Source organism: Mobula birostris, chromosome 12 (assembly GCF_030028105.1).
Source record: "Mobula birostris isolate sMobBir1 chromosome 12, sMobBir1.hap1, whole genome shotgun sequence".
Classification (NCBI taxonomy): domain Eukaryota; kingdom Metazoa; phylum Chordata; class Chondrichthyes; order Myliobatiformes; family Myliobatidae; genus Mobula; species Mobula birostris.
The window spans coordinates 110,071,096-110,086,315 of NC_092381.1; the positions used below are offsets into that span (position 1 = coordinate 110,071,096).

The 15,220-nt window shown below is 46.6% G+C and overlaps 1 protein-coding gene across 4 annotated transcripts in view; it reads left to right on the forward strand.

Moving 5' to 3' along the window:
• clip3 (CAP-GLY domain containing linker protein 3) overlaps positions 1-15,220 on the forward strand; it is a 72,651-nt gene that overhangs the window by 8,823 nt on the left and 48,608 nt on the right. For 2 of the 4 annotated variants that reach the window (XM_072274464.1, XM_072274461.1), the window contains exon 2: positions 7,483-7,541. The exons of 1 other annotated variant lie outside the window; for it this stretch is intronic. The gene's annotated coding sequence lies outside the window, so the exon portion shown is untranslated. Of the gene's footprint in view, positions 1-5,410; positions 5,430-7,482; positions 7,542-15,220 lie in introns of those variants that run through there. One more of the 4 variants, XM_072274463.1, reaches the window with a different exon arrangement.

Genomic DNA, 15,220 nt, shown 5'->3' on the forward strand with positions numbered 1-15,220 from the left:
GCAGCTAAATAGGTAGGAAGGAATGCACTCTTTCTGAAAGCAGTGGAATCCATTATCCCACAGTTGAGCAGGACAATGTAACACACACAAAATGTTGAAGGAACTCAGCAGGTCATGCAGCACCTATAGAAAGGAATAAAGAGTCAACGTTTTGGACCGAGACCCTTCTTCAGGACTGGGAAGCAAGAAGGCAGATGCCAGAATAAAAAGGCGGGCAGGGGAAAGGTGACAATTTAGGAGGTAATAGGTAAGTCTAGGTGGGTGGGAAGGGGAGATTGATGTGTGAAGCTGGGAGGTGATAGGTTGAAGAGGTTAAGGGCTGAAGGAGGAGGAATCTGATAGGAGAGTGGACCATAGGAAAAAGGAGATACACCAGGGGAAGGTGATAGGCAGGTGAGGGGAAGAGGGAGTGGGGAATGGAAGTGGGGGGGGGGAGAGTTACTGGAAGCTGGAGAAATCAATGTTCATGCCATCAAGTTGGAGGCCACCTCGACTGAATATGAAATATTGCTTCTCCAAACTGAGAATGGCCCTATCGTGGCAGAAGTGGAGGCCATGGATTGACATGTTGGAATGGTAATTTTCTCCTTAAGACCACCAGATCTTTGTGGGAGGTAAATGGGTCTATTAGAACTTAGTTATTCTTTTGATGAAGGAAGGGTTTCAGACAATAAGCTCAGAATATTTTACAGATGCTGGAAATCTTGAGCAACACAGAAAACGTGGGAAGAACTCAGCAGGTCAGGCAGCATCTATGAGGGGAATAAACAGTCAATGTTTTGGCTGAGACCCTTCACCAGGAGTGAAAAGAAAGGGGGAAGAATCTGGAATAGGAAATTGGCGGGAGGGGAAGAAATGCAAACTGGGAGGTGACAGATGAGACCAGGTGAGGAGGAAGGGGAGTGAGTGAGGATGGGAGATGAAGTCAGAAGCTGGGAGATGATAGGTGGAAGAGGTAAAGGGCTGAAGAAGGAGGAGTCTGATAGGAGAGGACAGTGGACCAATGGGAGAAAGGAAGCAAGAAGGGGCAGCAGAGGGAGATGATAGGCAAGTGGGGAGAAGAGGAGGGATGAGAGACCATCTGGAATTAAAAGAGAGAAGGAGGGTTGGGGGAGAAATTACCAGAAGCTGGAGGACATGATGTTCATGTTATCTGGTTGGAGGCTACGTAGATGGAATATGAAGTGTTGCTCCTCCAACCTGAGAGTGGCCCCATCATGACAGAAGAGGAGTGTTGTGTCTTTGATACTTCAATAATATTTGAGCGGGAGCAGGAGCAGCGCAACGCGCAGGTGTCCAACCTGGTGAGACGAAGGAGGGGCCAGGCCCGGAGTCACACCATAGTGCCCGGAACCTCCAAGTGTTGCAAACTAATCCCTCTAACATGAAGTCTAACAGGAGGCAGATCAAATGGCCTGCAGCTAACATGACTTCACTGTGGAAGCAGTTTGATGAAGATGTTAACCAGACTCTGGAGGCAACAGCGAAGGGAGGGGTTGATAGGAAGCTGCAAGCCATGACAACAATTATTGTCAGTATCGCAGCTGAACGGTTCGGAGCAGAGGAGAAGGAAGGCTCCAAAACATCTTACTTGAAGAACCAAAGCCGTCAGCGCAGGAGTTGAGTGGGCGAAGCGGTCCCGACCCTCCAAGCAGACCATTGCCTTTGTCAGAGCTGGGGAGCAGCCAATACCCGCCAAAAGAACATCTGCAGGCATCCTGACCTCTGCAAGGGACTGGCAGCTGTTGGTGGACCTCGAAGGGCAGCTGAAGTTCCCCAACCATATTGCAGTCACCACCCTGCGACCAGACATTGTCCTAGTGTCTGAGTCTACTAAGCAAGTGGTGCTGCTGGAGCTGACAGTCCCAAGGGAAGATAGCTTGGAGGAGGCCTTTGAAAGGAAGCTCTCCAAGTACATAGGACTGGTCAGCAACTGTCAGCAGGCTGGATGGAGAACAAGGTGTCTCCCAGTGGAGGTTGGTTGCAGGGGATTCGTAGCCCATTCTTCAATTAGAGCCTTCAGCATTTTGGGCATCGAGGGAGAGAGGAAGAGAAGAGCCATCCACAGTACCAGCGATGCGGCAGAGAGGGCCTCAAGATGGCTGTGGCTCAAAAGAGGGGAGCCATGGAGTCATAAGTAGCTAGCCATCTGGACACAAGCTGGGGTCTGATCAGCCCCGGCTGGGTCACCTAGAGGAGGTTGTATGATGTTGAAAGACCCGAAACACCCGATGATTCCAGGAACATCACTGAAGATGTGTCCGGAAGCATCAATAGATGTATGTACACAGCAGTGTGTATATATATGTTGTTTGATTAAGTATTCTTGTTTGTTTAAATAATTCATCGTGGGTTATAAATACGTGAATTCCATATATCCTTATGCTACCATGTGATACATTCACACCTCACTTAAAGTGAACAGGAAGTGCACCCATTTTTTGGGGCACCTGTAAGTTTCTTTGAATCAATTTAATGTTTTGAAGTTACAAAAGGTGACCATGGACTGACGTGAGAATGGGAATGGAATTGAAATGGGTGGCCGCCGGGAATTTCCGCTTTTGGCGACAACACCGAAGGTGCTCAACAACCCTCTGGTGAAGGGTTTGCAGACTGTATTTTTAAAAGCTGGCAAAACCACAGCATAAAACAAACATGAGAAAATCTGCAGGAAGTCCAGGGCAAGGCACACACGATGCAGGAGGATCAGCAGGTCAGGCAGCGTTCTACGGAAAAATGCGAACAGTGGCCGTTTCGGGCTGAGACCCTTCGAGACTAAAAAGGAAGGGGAAAAGTCAGAGTAAGAGGGTTGGTGGGGTGGGGAGGGAGAAGAAGAAATACAAGGTTGCAGGTGATAGGTGAAACTGGAAGGGGGAGGGGTGAGGTGAGGAGCTTGGAAGTTGATTGGTGAAAGAGATAAAGGGCTGGAGAAGAGGGAGTCTGAGAGGAGAGGACAGGAGACCATGGAAGAAAGGGAAGGGGGAGGAGCACCAGAGGGAGGTGATAGGCAGGTAAGAAGATAAGGTGAAAGAGGGAAACAGGAATGGTGATGGTGAAGGTTTGGTGGGAGGGTTGCAATTACCCACAGCATACAACAGTTGTGATTTTGGTTTAGGAGCAGCTCACACCCATCGGCAGGTTTGAAGCAGAAATTATTGCTGATTACAGTGGTAGAAGGCAGTCAGGATAAAATTACATAGAACATGGAAAAGTACAGCACGAGACAGGCCCTTTGACAACGATGTTGCACTGAACGAATTAAATGAACAACTAATTAATCAGATCCGTTTTCCTAGTTCATTGGCCATACCTTGCCTTCTCTGCATGCTCATTTGCCCAAGAGTCTCTTCAATGTTATTATGCAGCATCTGTAATGAAAGTATCATCGAAACGGTCAGCTGTTGGTCTCCCCTCTCTCTGTGGAAGGTGTGATACCTCACTCTCCCTTGCTATTGACAGAGAGAGGGTGCCTGTGGGATGTTGAAGTGCTGGGTTATAGATTTTGGGAGCCTTGCTATGGCTTCCCCGGTGGGTGGTGGGGAGGTGTTGGTGTTGATCTTTCCTGCTGGTACAAATGGGGTGGGTGTGTCAGTGCTTTGCCACTGCTCATGTGCGGAAGGGGGGAGGTGGGGCTTTGGGGATCTAAGGTTTTTCTGTCAATCATTGTTTGGGGTTTTCTCTGTTTCATGGATGTTTGTGAAGGGTACAAATTCAGGTTGTATACTGTATACATTCTCTGATATTAAGTGGAACCGTTGGACCATTCTCCCTGGCATTATATTCCAGGGACTTGCCACTCACTGTTTTTGTTTAATGGCGAGCCGGACTATTGTTATTTGTTGGACTAAGAGATGCAACACAGAGCGTCATAGGAAGTCATTCCTGCCTGTGGCCATCAAACTTTACAACTCCTCCCTTGGAGGGTCAGACACCCTGAGCCAATAGGCTGGTCCTGGACTTATTTCCTGGCAGAATTTACATATTACTATTTAATTATTTATGGTTTTATTACTATTTATTATTTATGGTGCAACTGTAGCGAAAACCAATTTCCCCCGGGATCAATAAAGTATGACTATGACTATATCTCATCGTCATCATTATGTCTTGGGTCGTATCACGTAGTTGATCACGGTCTCTCCATGACCGTGATTGTTCTTGGCAATTTTTTTCTGCAGAAGTGGTTTTCCATTACCTTCTTCTGGGCAGTGTCCTTACAAGACGGGTGACCCCAGCCATTATCAATACTCTTCAGAGGTTGTCTGCCTGGTGTCAGTTGTCTTGTGATCTGCACCGGTTGCTCCCATGGCTTCACATGACCCTGATCGGGAGGGACTAAGCAGGTGCTACACCTTGCCCGAAGGTGACCTGCAGGCTAGTGGAGGGAAGGAGAGCCTTACACCTCCTTTGGTAGAGACGTATCTCCACCCCGTCACCCATCTTTTGGTGTACATGTAAATCTGAATCTCAGGTGCGGAGAGGGGAAACCCTGAGGAGGAAAGGGGTGTGAAATGCATCATTTGTATACATCAAATCAGTGGGCATTGTGCTGGGGCAGCCTGCTGGTGTCACCACATAACTGGCACCAACATGGCATACCCACACCTCTCTCATCCTGACCTGTCCACCTTTGGTTTGTGGGAGGAAACCGGAGCACCCGGAAGAAACCTATGTGGTCACAGGGAAAACGTACAAACTCCTTACAGACAGCGGTGGGAATTGAACCCTGATCAGTGATCGTTGGTGCTGTAAAGTGATGTGTTAACCGCTACTCTTCCATGCCACCCTGATACCCTCACCTCTCTCACCAGATGGGCTTAACTCCAACTTTGCGGTCAACCATCGTTGGATTTGTTTGATTTTTTTTAGTGGTTCAGTCTCTTTGAGTGTTCTTGGCAGCCACATTCCTCTTTTCCCTGCAGCTACTCCGTCAAAGTGTAAAGTGTGGGCCTGCAGTCATCAGGCTCATGGACCAACTTCACTCACCTCAGCATTGATGTGTCTCTATGCCTGTGGCCTGCAGTCATCGGGCTCCTGGACCGGCTTCACTCGCTTCAGCGCTGAAATGGCTTCGTGGCTGTGGCCCGCAGCCATCAGGCTTTTGGACCGGCATCTGCGCTGAACGGATTCTGTGCCTGTGGCCTACAGCCATCAGGCTCCCGAACGTTCTGCAATGATGCACAGACTCTGTCTGTGGACCCACCTCCGAGGAATTCTGGTTCATGTTACCTGTTTATTGTTTATTGTGTTTGTGCAATTTGTGCTTTTTTCATACATTGTGTGTTTAATTGACTGTCTTGTGTGGAGTTATGTATTTAAGCAGGTTCTATATTGTTCCCTTGTTCTGTGGCTGCCTGCAGGAAGACAAATCTCAAGGTTGTATCCAGTATACATACTTCACCACCACTGGACAACAAATCTTCTTGAAGGTGTTGCTCCCTCAGAATTTTTTAACTTATGACAGGCCATTAGAAGCTAAACACAAATATAATTTCAGACTACTTGTATCGCGTAGGAATTCAGAGAAACAGGAGATTCACTTTAATTGAATATAATGTGTTTAATTGCTTAACAGTGCTGACGTTTTGCAGTATTTCAACTAAGCTAAAAATGTCTTTTTGAATATTTTCATTTGTACTCAGTGTCTGAGGCTTCTCACTTAAGTGTCCAACAATAATCAGCCAGCATTGATGGATTCCAGTTGCCCTGATACTGTTTCTCCATGACCACAATGTCCTGGTGAAACCTTTCACCATGACCGTCACTGACAGCACTAAGATTTGCAGGAAGGAGTCTAAATGGGAATGCAGAAAATGAATCTTTAGTGACATGTTGCACTTCATGGTTTTGTATGGCTGAAGTATGTTGTCAACCAGCTACACATAGTTTGGTGCTTTGTTAATTACCAAGTAAATTTTCAACAACATCGTTGAATGCCTTCCATGTGATTTTCTCTGGTCCCTCTAGAAGTTCTTCAAATTGCCTGTCGTTGATGACCTGTTTTGATTTGCAAACCAACAAAAATACCTTCCTTAATCTCCGCATCAGTTATTCAGACTTGAATTCAATGGTTCCATTTAATATCAGAGAATGTTTACAGTATACAACCTGAAATTCTTACTCTTCACAGATATCCTCGAAACAGAAGAAAACCCCAAAAATGAATGACAGAAAAATGTTAGAACCGCAAAGCCTCCCTCCCCCCCATGCACAAGCAGTAGCAAAAGCATCAACCCTCCCCCCAGCTCCTGCCATACAAGCAATAGCAAAGCCCCCAAAGTCCATCAAAAAAAAACACTGTTCATCCCAACACTTCAACATCCCACAGGCTCTCTCTCTCTCTCACTAATGAGGGAGAGAGAGATATCACTCCTACCACTGCAGGAGAGAGGAGATCGACAGCTGGCTGTTTCAATGTTACAGTCTGCAATGTACACTGCTGTCTCGATGTTCCAATCTCCTGCGTTGCTCCAGTCGGCGACGCCGGTGAGCGATCGCGTTGTCCACTGGGCTGCACCCTGAGGGTGCACGTCTTCCAAGCCGCTCCTGGAGATATCAATGTGCTAGGCTGCCCAGTGAGTTCCGAGAGCAGGGACCCGCCGCCATGAAAACCTGCAGTTTGAGTGCGGCTGTAGAGCATGGACTCTGACAGGACGTCAGCCACCTTGAAATGGAAAGAAGTGGACATGAAAATGGAAGTTTACACCGTTTCACAGATCAGCTCAAAGAAACATAGAAACATAGAAAATAGGTGCAGGAGTAGGCCATTCGGCCCTTTGAGCCTGCACCGCCATTCAGTATGATCATGGCTGATCATCCAACTCAGAACCCTGTACCAGCCTTCCCTCCATACCCCCAAGTAGCTACAAGAAGTAGCCCAGGTCCGCAAAAACCTCTGAAAATAACAAATATAGGTGATTTAAAAAAAAAATGGTGTGTGATAGGGAAATTTCATGAGCAGCTGCCCAAGATCCATAAGTATGCCCAACACCCAAAAGTATTCAGGAAGCAAAGTCTTTGTTGACCAGTGTAATAAATATACTTTGAACTTTGAAGCTGCAGGATTTCAATCTATAGTGTCTGACCTTAGGCAGCGGTGATGAATTGCAAGCTGAGACACTAGTCACTGGCTGCTTCCTGGTGGTACCCTCTGCACTGAATCATCTTTTTACATTTTGCTAATAATTCGTCAGAATTGCCTTCAGTCAGAAGCCATTCCCTTATATCACTGCTGACTAATCAATATTTTAATTGATTATTTTGTTTAGTAAGTGGGGGGAGGGGTGCAGGATTAACGCTGTCCCCAGATGAGCTCAAAGGGATTAAAGAGGTGGATTTGCATGCATATTTTGGAATCATAGTTTGGTTATGGTGCAGAAGAAGGCTGTTCAGCCACCCTGTCTTTTAGTTCTCTTCTGAGCAACTCACTAGCTCCCCCTGCCAGATCTCCCTCCTCAGCCTTGCTTTTTTCGCCTTTTGCAGATTTTTTCAGGATTTCTGAAGCTACTTGGCGGCCCACGGAAGAGTCTGTCAAAGGCAAGGTAGGAAATATGACAGGCAATTTGTGCAGACCAAGATTCCACTACTACTTATACATCAGTAATCTGGAAGGAGAGAGAGATGGACCAAGGAAGAGCCAAGTAGTGCTAAATAAACCTTACCATCCCCCTGAATGTGCGGTCATTAATGAAATGGCTCATCTCACAATGCATCAACCCATAGTTCTGTAGGTTTCTCAAATCCTGACCTTTTAAATGAGAATTTGTGCAGTCCTTAAAGTTATTGAAGGATTTTGGTTCAATTCTTGATCATCCCGGAGTTGATCAAGGGTTGAACCCCTGAAGTTTATGTGATTCCCTGGTTAAGATTTCTACTGCTATGTTGTGAGATATTTTATTTTAGCAGTTTCTGTAAAAGCAGTGTGTTCTGCTGGTAAGAGTGTTTTGGCTTCAGCTAAAGCTAAGGAGCCATGCTGTCCTATTTAGGAATGTTGTGTCAACCAGTCAGGATTATGGGATATGATAGACGGTCCTAGAGAGCTGGGCGGGAGGAGTTTTCTGAAGGGCAGCAGTCTGGTTTGGGGTCTTTTGGTGGGAGGTGTGGAGAGAGAAACACTAGGGTAGATGCTAGGAGGATCCCATCTGAAGAGGAGACCCTTTGGCAGGGAATGCTTCGAGAGGCAGAGGATTCCAAGAAGGGAAGCTATACCTATGGTTAGTGATGAGAATTCAGAGGCATGAGTAAAGCTACTACGGAAACGAGCTCCAATGTTTATGTGCACAATTGGGCTGGTTTAACTGTAACAAGCCCTTTTACGTTTCTTTTTCTTTCTCTGTTAACTGTTTGATAAAGTTGCAAATCTGGTAAATATCCTTTTTTTTATGATTTTATGCTGGTGTACGATTTGTTATTTCTGGGCCACCGATAATTCTGTAAGGGGCAGCATTCGTTGAAATCGAGGTTTCTTTGATCAGAACATCCCAATGTTCCTGTACGGTTGAGCCGCAAATCATGCTGACCCTAGAGTTGTGTTGCTTACGAAAGGCAACCTTCTCACTGCTGTGTCACGTGGCTGTGGGCAGAGCTAGCCAACCAGCCGAGTTGGTGCCCAGGCCCCGGTGAGAGGGTTGCCTTGAGAAGAAAGTCCTTAGAGAGCCTGACGGCGCAGGTATGGAGTAGTTTCCTCTCACTGAGGGTTTAGGATCAGACCACAAACCTCCAGGTAACTGGTTGGCTCTCTGTGACAAACGCCATGAGTGGCTAGGACAATACCAGTGACCCAGGTTTGATTCCCGCCGCTGTCTGTAAGGAGTTTGTACGCTCTCCCCGTGACCATGTGAGTTTCCTCCAGGTGCTCCGGTTTCCTCTCTCAGTCCAACAACATATCCATTGAAGGTTAATTGGTCATTGTAAATTGTCCTGTGAGTAGGCTGGGGTTTAATCGGGGCATTGCTGGGCAGTGAGGCTGGAAGAGCCCATTCCCCGCTGTATCTCAATAAATAAAAAAAACAGGTGTAGGATCCAAATTGGGCCATCAGCCCATTGGATCTTTTCCGCCATTTCATCATGGCTGATTTTTTTCCAACACATTCAGATTCATTTATTTATCATGTACATCGAAACATACAATGAAATGTGCCGTTTGTGATAACAACCAACACAGCCTAAGGATGTTCCTGCAAGTTTCGCCACACATTCCAGTAATAACGTAGCACGCACACATTCTCCTACCTTCTCCCTGTAATGCTTATCCGCTCAGCAATCAATCCCTGCTCGAAGTATACCCAATGACTTGGCCTCCACAGCCGTCTGTAGCAACAAACCGATCCCTCAGGGTTGTTGCTGACTGAAGCCTGGTGGGGGAATCAGAACACCGAGACGGCAGAGCTCGCTGCAGGCTGCAACACGGAACAGCCAGTTGTTGGTCTCCACTCTCACTGTGGAGAGAGAGAATCTGTTGGGATGGACAGTGTTTTTTCTTGAGGGACTGTAGAACGAGGTGTTTTTGCGGACTTCGCTATTGCTTGCAAGGCAGCTGGTGGAGTGGGGGGGAAACCAGGGCGGGTGAGCGGAGAGTTGATGCTTTTGCTGGTGCAATTGTTTTTAAATCAGACCTTTATTTCCGTCAGTAATGGGGAAAATATGGAAACCTGTTACCAATTTAGGAATTTTTTAGATGGGCACGTGAGTGTGCAGAGAATAGACCGTGGGATCCCAGCCTTGTTTACACATGGACCTCTCTACCATTAACCAAGTGGTCCGTGGACCCCAGGTTGGGAACCCCTGGAATAGAGGGCTGTGGATGTTGAGTAGGTTATAGTGATTGGATAGGTGTTTAATTAATAAGTTCAGCACAGCATTGTGGGCCAAAAGGGTCCGTCTATGTGCGATACTGCTCTATGTTCTATGAACAAGAGGCGTGGTTGGTGTGCTCCACTGGAGGCAGTGTGGCACGGCATCCAGGCTGGAGTCAGTGCTGCCCCCCAGTGCTCACTCGGCAGATGACAGGCTTGATTGGGTTTGCAGATTTTGAGGCATTCATGTACTCAGCATCTTGGACTACATTGTTTGATATGTGACTGTACTTTACTACTACTACTACTACTACTACTACTACTGCTTGCTGCCTGTTACACCGCTGGCGTTTAGGGCAGCAATGAAGGTCCTTCAGCTCTGGCGGTGTTCAGAGCTTCCTTCATCATGTCAGTAGACTCCTCTCAGTTTTCACTGCTGTCAGTCGTATAACTCCCGGGTGGAGGCTCAGGAATACCGTCACACTCAGATGCAGAAGGATTCTTCATTGCTGTTTCCGTAACAATTTTATTTTACCAGTCAAGGTTGTTAGCCCTGAGCTGAACCCCCGAACCTGGAGGACCAGAGGACCAGTGGACCACTCTTAGTCTGGCCTCTACCCTTTGACCTGTTTGGCATGGGTGACCCTACCAAGAGCCAAAGGATAAAGCCCTGACTCCAGCCAACATAGATCTCCGGGTCACTGATGCATGCAAAGCTCCAAATACAACGACAAGGTTGTGTTCCTCTTGGAGGAGACTGATATGTATTTTACTGATCTTATATGCTCTATATGTGCCTTGTGCTGTGTGTGACTGTTGGTACTGTGTTTTGCTCCTTGGCCCCAGCGTAACACTGTTTCATTTGGCTGCATTCACGTGTGGTTGGATGACAATTAAACTTGAACTATGGACAACTATGATCAGATTTTAGGAAGAGTGGTTCAAAGTTCACAGTAAATTTATTATCAAAGTACATCTATGTTACCACACACTACTTTGAGAATCATTTTCTTGCAGGCATTTACAGGGAGATAAAGAAGTATTGGTTGATTAGTCAGGGCATGAAAGGATACGAGGAGAAGGCAGGAGATTGGGGCTGAGAGGGAAAATGGATCAGCCATGATGAAATGGAGGAGCAAATTCGACAGGCCGAATGGCCTGATTCTGCTCCTATATCTTATGGTCTAAATAGAGTGGAATTTATGAAAAACTGTATATAAACAGACAAACAACCAATGTGCAAAAGGAGACAAACTGTGCAAATAAAAAATAATACTGAGAACATGAGTTGTAGAGTCCTTCAAAGTGAGTCTGTAGGTTGTGGAATCAGTTCAGTGTTGAGGTGAGTGAAGTTATCCACACTGGTTCAGGAGCCTGATGGTTGTGGGGTAATAACTGTTCCTGAACCTGGTGGTGTGGGACCTGAGGCTCATTGTGGTGAGTGAAGTTATCCACACTGGTTCAGGAGCCTGATGGTTGTGGGGTAATAACTGTTCCTGAACCTGGTGGTATGGGACCTGAGGCTCATTGTGGGGAGTGAAGTTATCCACACTGGTTCAGGAGCCTGATGGTTGTGGGGTAATAACTGTTCCTGAACCTGGTGGTGTGGGACCTGAGGCTCATTGTGGTGAGTGAAGTTATCCACACTGGTCCAGGAACCTGATGGTTGAGGGGTAATAACTGTTCCTGTACCTGGTGGTGTGGGACCTGAGGCTCATTGTGGTGAGTGAAGTTATCCACACTGGTTCAGGAGCCTGATGGTTGTGGGGTAACAACTGTTCCTGAACCTGGTGGTGTGGGACCTGAGGCTCATTGTGGTGAGTGAAGTTATCCCACACTGGTTCAGGAGCCTGATGGTTGTGGGGTGATAACTGTTCCTGAACCTGGTGGTGTGGGACCTGAGGCTCAGTGTGGTGAGTGAAGTTATCCACACTGGTCCAGGAGCCTGATGGTTGTGGGGTAACAACTGTTCCTGAACCTTGGTGTGGAATCTAATGCTCCTGTACCTCCTGCCCAAAAGTTGTAGTGAGAGGAGAGCACGGCCTTAGAGGTGTTTGATGATGGATGCCGCTTTCTTGTGACAATACTCCTTGTAGATTTGTTGAATGATTTCACTAAGTAAATGATAATAGGATTGGGCAGACTCAACGTGGCTTAATGAAAGGGAAACTAGTTTTGACAAGACTGTTTTAATGGAATGTGTGGCTTTGTGGCCAGGTTTGCTTCGATAGTATTAGTGAAGTAGAAGGACTTGGACAGGTTGGGAGAATGGGCAAAGAAATGGCAGATGGAATATAGTGCAGGGAGTGTATGGTCATGCATTGTGGTAGAAATGATAAAGGCACAGACCAGGGGTTCCCAACCTTTTTTACGCCATGGACCAATACCATTAAGCAAAGGGTCCATGGACACCAGGTTGGGAACTCCTGGCATGAACGATTTTGAAATGCAGATAACTTCAAAAATTAGAATTGGAAAAGGACTTGAGAGTCCCCATGTAGGATTCCCAAAAGGTTAACTTGCAGCTTGAGTTGATAGTGAGGAAGGCAAATGTAAAGTGAGCATTTATTTCAAAAGGACTAGAATAAAAAGGCAAAAATTGAATGCTGGAGCTTTTTAAGGCATTGGTCAGACCACACTCGATGAATTGTGAGCAGTTTTGGGCTGATTATCTAAGAAAAGATGTGTTGGAGAAGGTCCAGGGGAGATTTACAAGAATGATTCTGGGAATGAAAAGGTTAATGTATGAGGAGTGGTTGATGGCTCAGGGCCTGTACTCACTGGAGCTTAGAAGAATGAGAGGTGGATCTCATTGGAACCTATCAAATATTGAAAGGCCCAGATAGGGTGGATGTGGAGTGGATGTTTCCTATAGTGGGTGAGCCTAGGATCAGAGGGCACAGCCTCAGAATAGAAGATCATCCCTTAGAACAGGAATTTCTTTAGCCAGACAGTGGTGAAACTGTGGAATTCATTACCACAGATGGCTGTGGAGGCCAAGTCATTGAGTATATTTAAAGCGGAGATAGATAGGTTCTAGATTAGTCAGGGCATCAAAGATTATGGGGAGAATGCAGGAAAATGGGGTTGAGAAGGATAATAAATCACATGGTGTGAGCAGAATTATCTGCAGCTTAATGTGAAAAAGACTAAGGAGCTGGTGGTAGACCTGAGGAGAGCTAAGGTACTGGTGACCCCTGTTTCCATCCAGAGGGTCAGTGTGGACATGGTGGAGGATTACAAATACCTGGGGATACGAATTGACAATAAACTGGACTGGTCAAAGAACACTGAGGCTGTCTACAAGAAGGGTCAGAGCCGTCTCTATTTCCTGAGGAGACTGAGGTCCTTTAACATCTGCTGGACGATGCTGAGGATGTTCTACGAGTCTGTGGTGGCCAGTGCGATCATGTTTGCTGTTGTGTGCTGGGGCAGCAGGCTGAGGGTGGCAGACGCCAACAGAATCAACAAACTCTTTCGTAAGGCCAGTGATATTGTGGGGATGGAACTGGACTCTCTGACGGTGGTGTCTGAAAAGAGGATGCTGTCCAAGTTGCATGCCATCTTGGTCAATGTCTCCCATTCACTACATAATGTACTGGTTGGGCACAGGAGTACATTCAGCCAGAGACTCATTCCACCGACATGCAACACAGAGCGTCATAGGAAGCCATTCCCGCCTGTGGCCATCAAACTTTACAACTCCTCCCTTGGAGGGTCAGACACCCTGAGCCAATAGGCTGGTCCTGGACTTATTTCATAATTTACTGGCATAATTTACATGTTACTATTTAACTATTTATGGTTTTATTACTATTTAATTATTTATGGTGCAACTGTAACGAAAACCAATTTCCCCCGGGATCAATAAAGTATGACTATGACTATGAAATCAGCCACGACGGAATGACAGAGCAGACTCGATGAGCCGAATGGCCAAATTCTGCTGCTATGTCTTATTTTCTAATGGTAACTACCAGGGTAGAGCCGGCCTGTATGAACCTACCCCTTCCCCAGCAATCCTCTTGAATTGCAGTGGCCTTGACGCTGTGCCTTTGTGTTTCCAGTCTTTATCTTCTCTCTCTTTTTATGATTATGTTATGCTATTTAATTTATATTGTGTGTTTTCCGTATCTACATGTCTGTGAAGCTGATACACGCGGGATTTCATTGTACCTCACCGTACTTGTGCACTTGTCAATAAACTTGACTAGATAAGGGAAAACAGCTTATATTAGAACACAAGAGAAAGTCTGCAGACGCTGGAAATCCAGAGCCACGCACACAAAATGCTGGAGGAACCCAGCAGGCTTGAGGAAATGAGCAAACAGTTGATCTTTCGGGCCGGGATGCTTCATTAGGACTGGAACATCAGATATAGGAGCAGACTTGTGTCAATCAGCCCATCAGGTCTGTTTGTGGAGTATGGATCTACAAGCTCCTGTACTCAGGGCAAGGGTACAGAACACTGACACTTATACCGGGCCTGACTGACCGTGAACTGGTGATCCCAGCACCCTGAGAACAATCTCTTCCAATTTACAAAATCTGTAAAAGACCAAACATAAGACGTTCCCCCCCCCCCACCTTTTAATTCTGCATCTTCCCCCTTCCTTCTCAGTCCTGAAGAAGGGTCTCGGCCCGAAATGTCACTCTTTTTCATAGATGCTGCCTGATCTGCTGAGTTCCTCCAGCATCTTGTGTGTGTTGCTTTGCATTTCCAGCATCTGCAGACTTCCTTGTGTTTGTAAGAGGTTGTTGTTATGGCCTGTTGGTGGCGTAACAGCAGCCCTGTTGCTCAATATCAGCAAGACTAAGGAGCTGATTATTGACTTTAGGAGAAGGAAACCAGAGGTGCATGGGACAGTCCTGATCAGAGATCAGAGAGTCAGCAACTTTACATTCCTCATTGTCATTACTTCAGAGGACCTGTCCACGGCCCAGCACGTAAGTGTAATTTCAAAAACTTTAGGAGTTTGCGAAGGTTCAGCGTGAACGTTGACAAGCTTCTGTAGATGTGTGGTGGAGAGTATATTGACTGGCTGCATCACAGCCTGGAATGGAAACTCCAATGCCCTTGAAATAGTGAGGTGGTGTTCATGGGTTCAATGTCCATTCAGATGTCAGAGGGGAAGAAACTGTTCCTAAAATGTTGAGTGTGTGCCTTCAGGCACCTGTACCTCCTCCCCGATGGTAGCAATGAGAAGAGGGCATGTCCAGGATGTTGAAGATCTTTGGAGGTGGATATCGCCTTCTTGAGGCACTGCCTCTCGTAGATGTCCTTGGTGGTGCCGGTGGTGGGAGGGATGGTGCGTCCAAGATGGAACCGGCTGAGCCTGTGACTTCGCAGCCTCTTGCGATCTTGTGCATTGGAACCTCTAAACCAGGTCCGGGAGAGATCTTCAGAGAAATTAATGCCCGGTAAC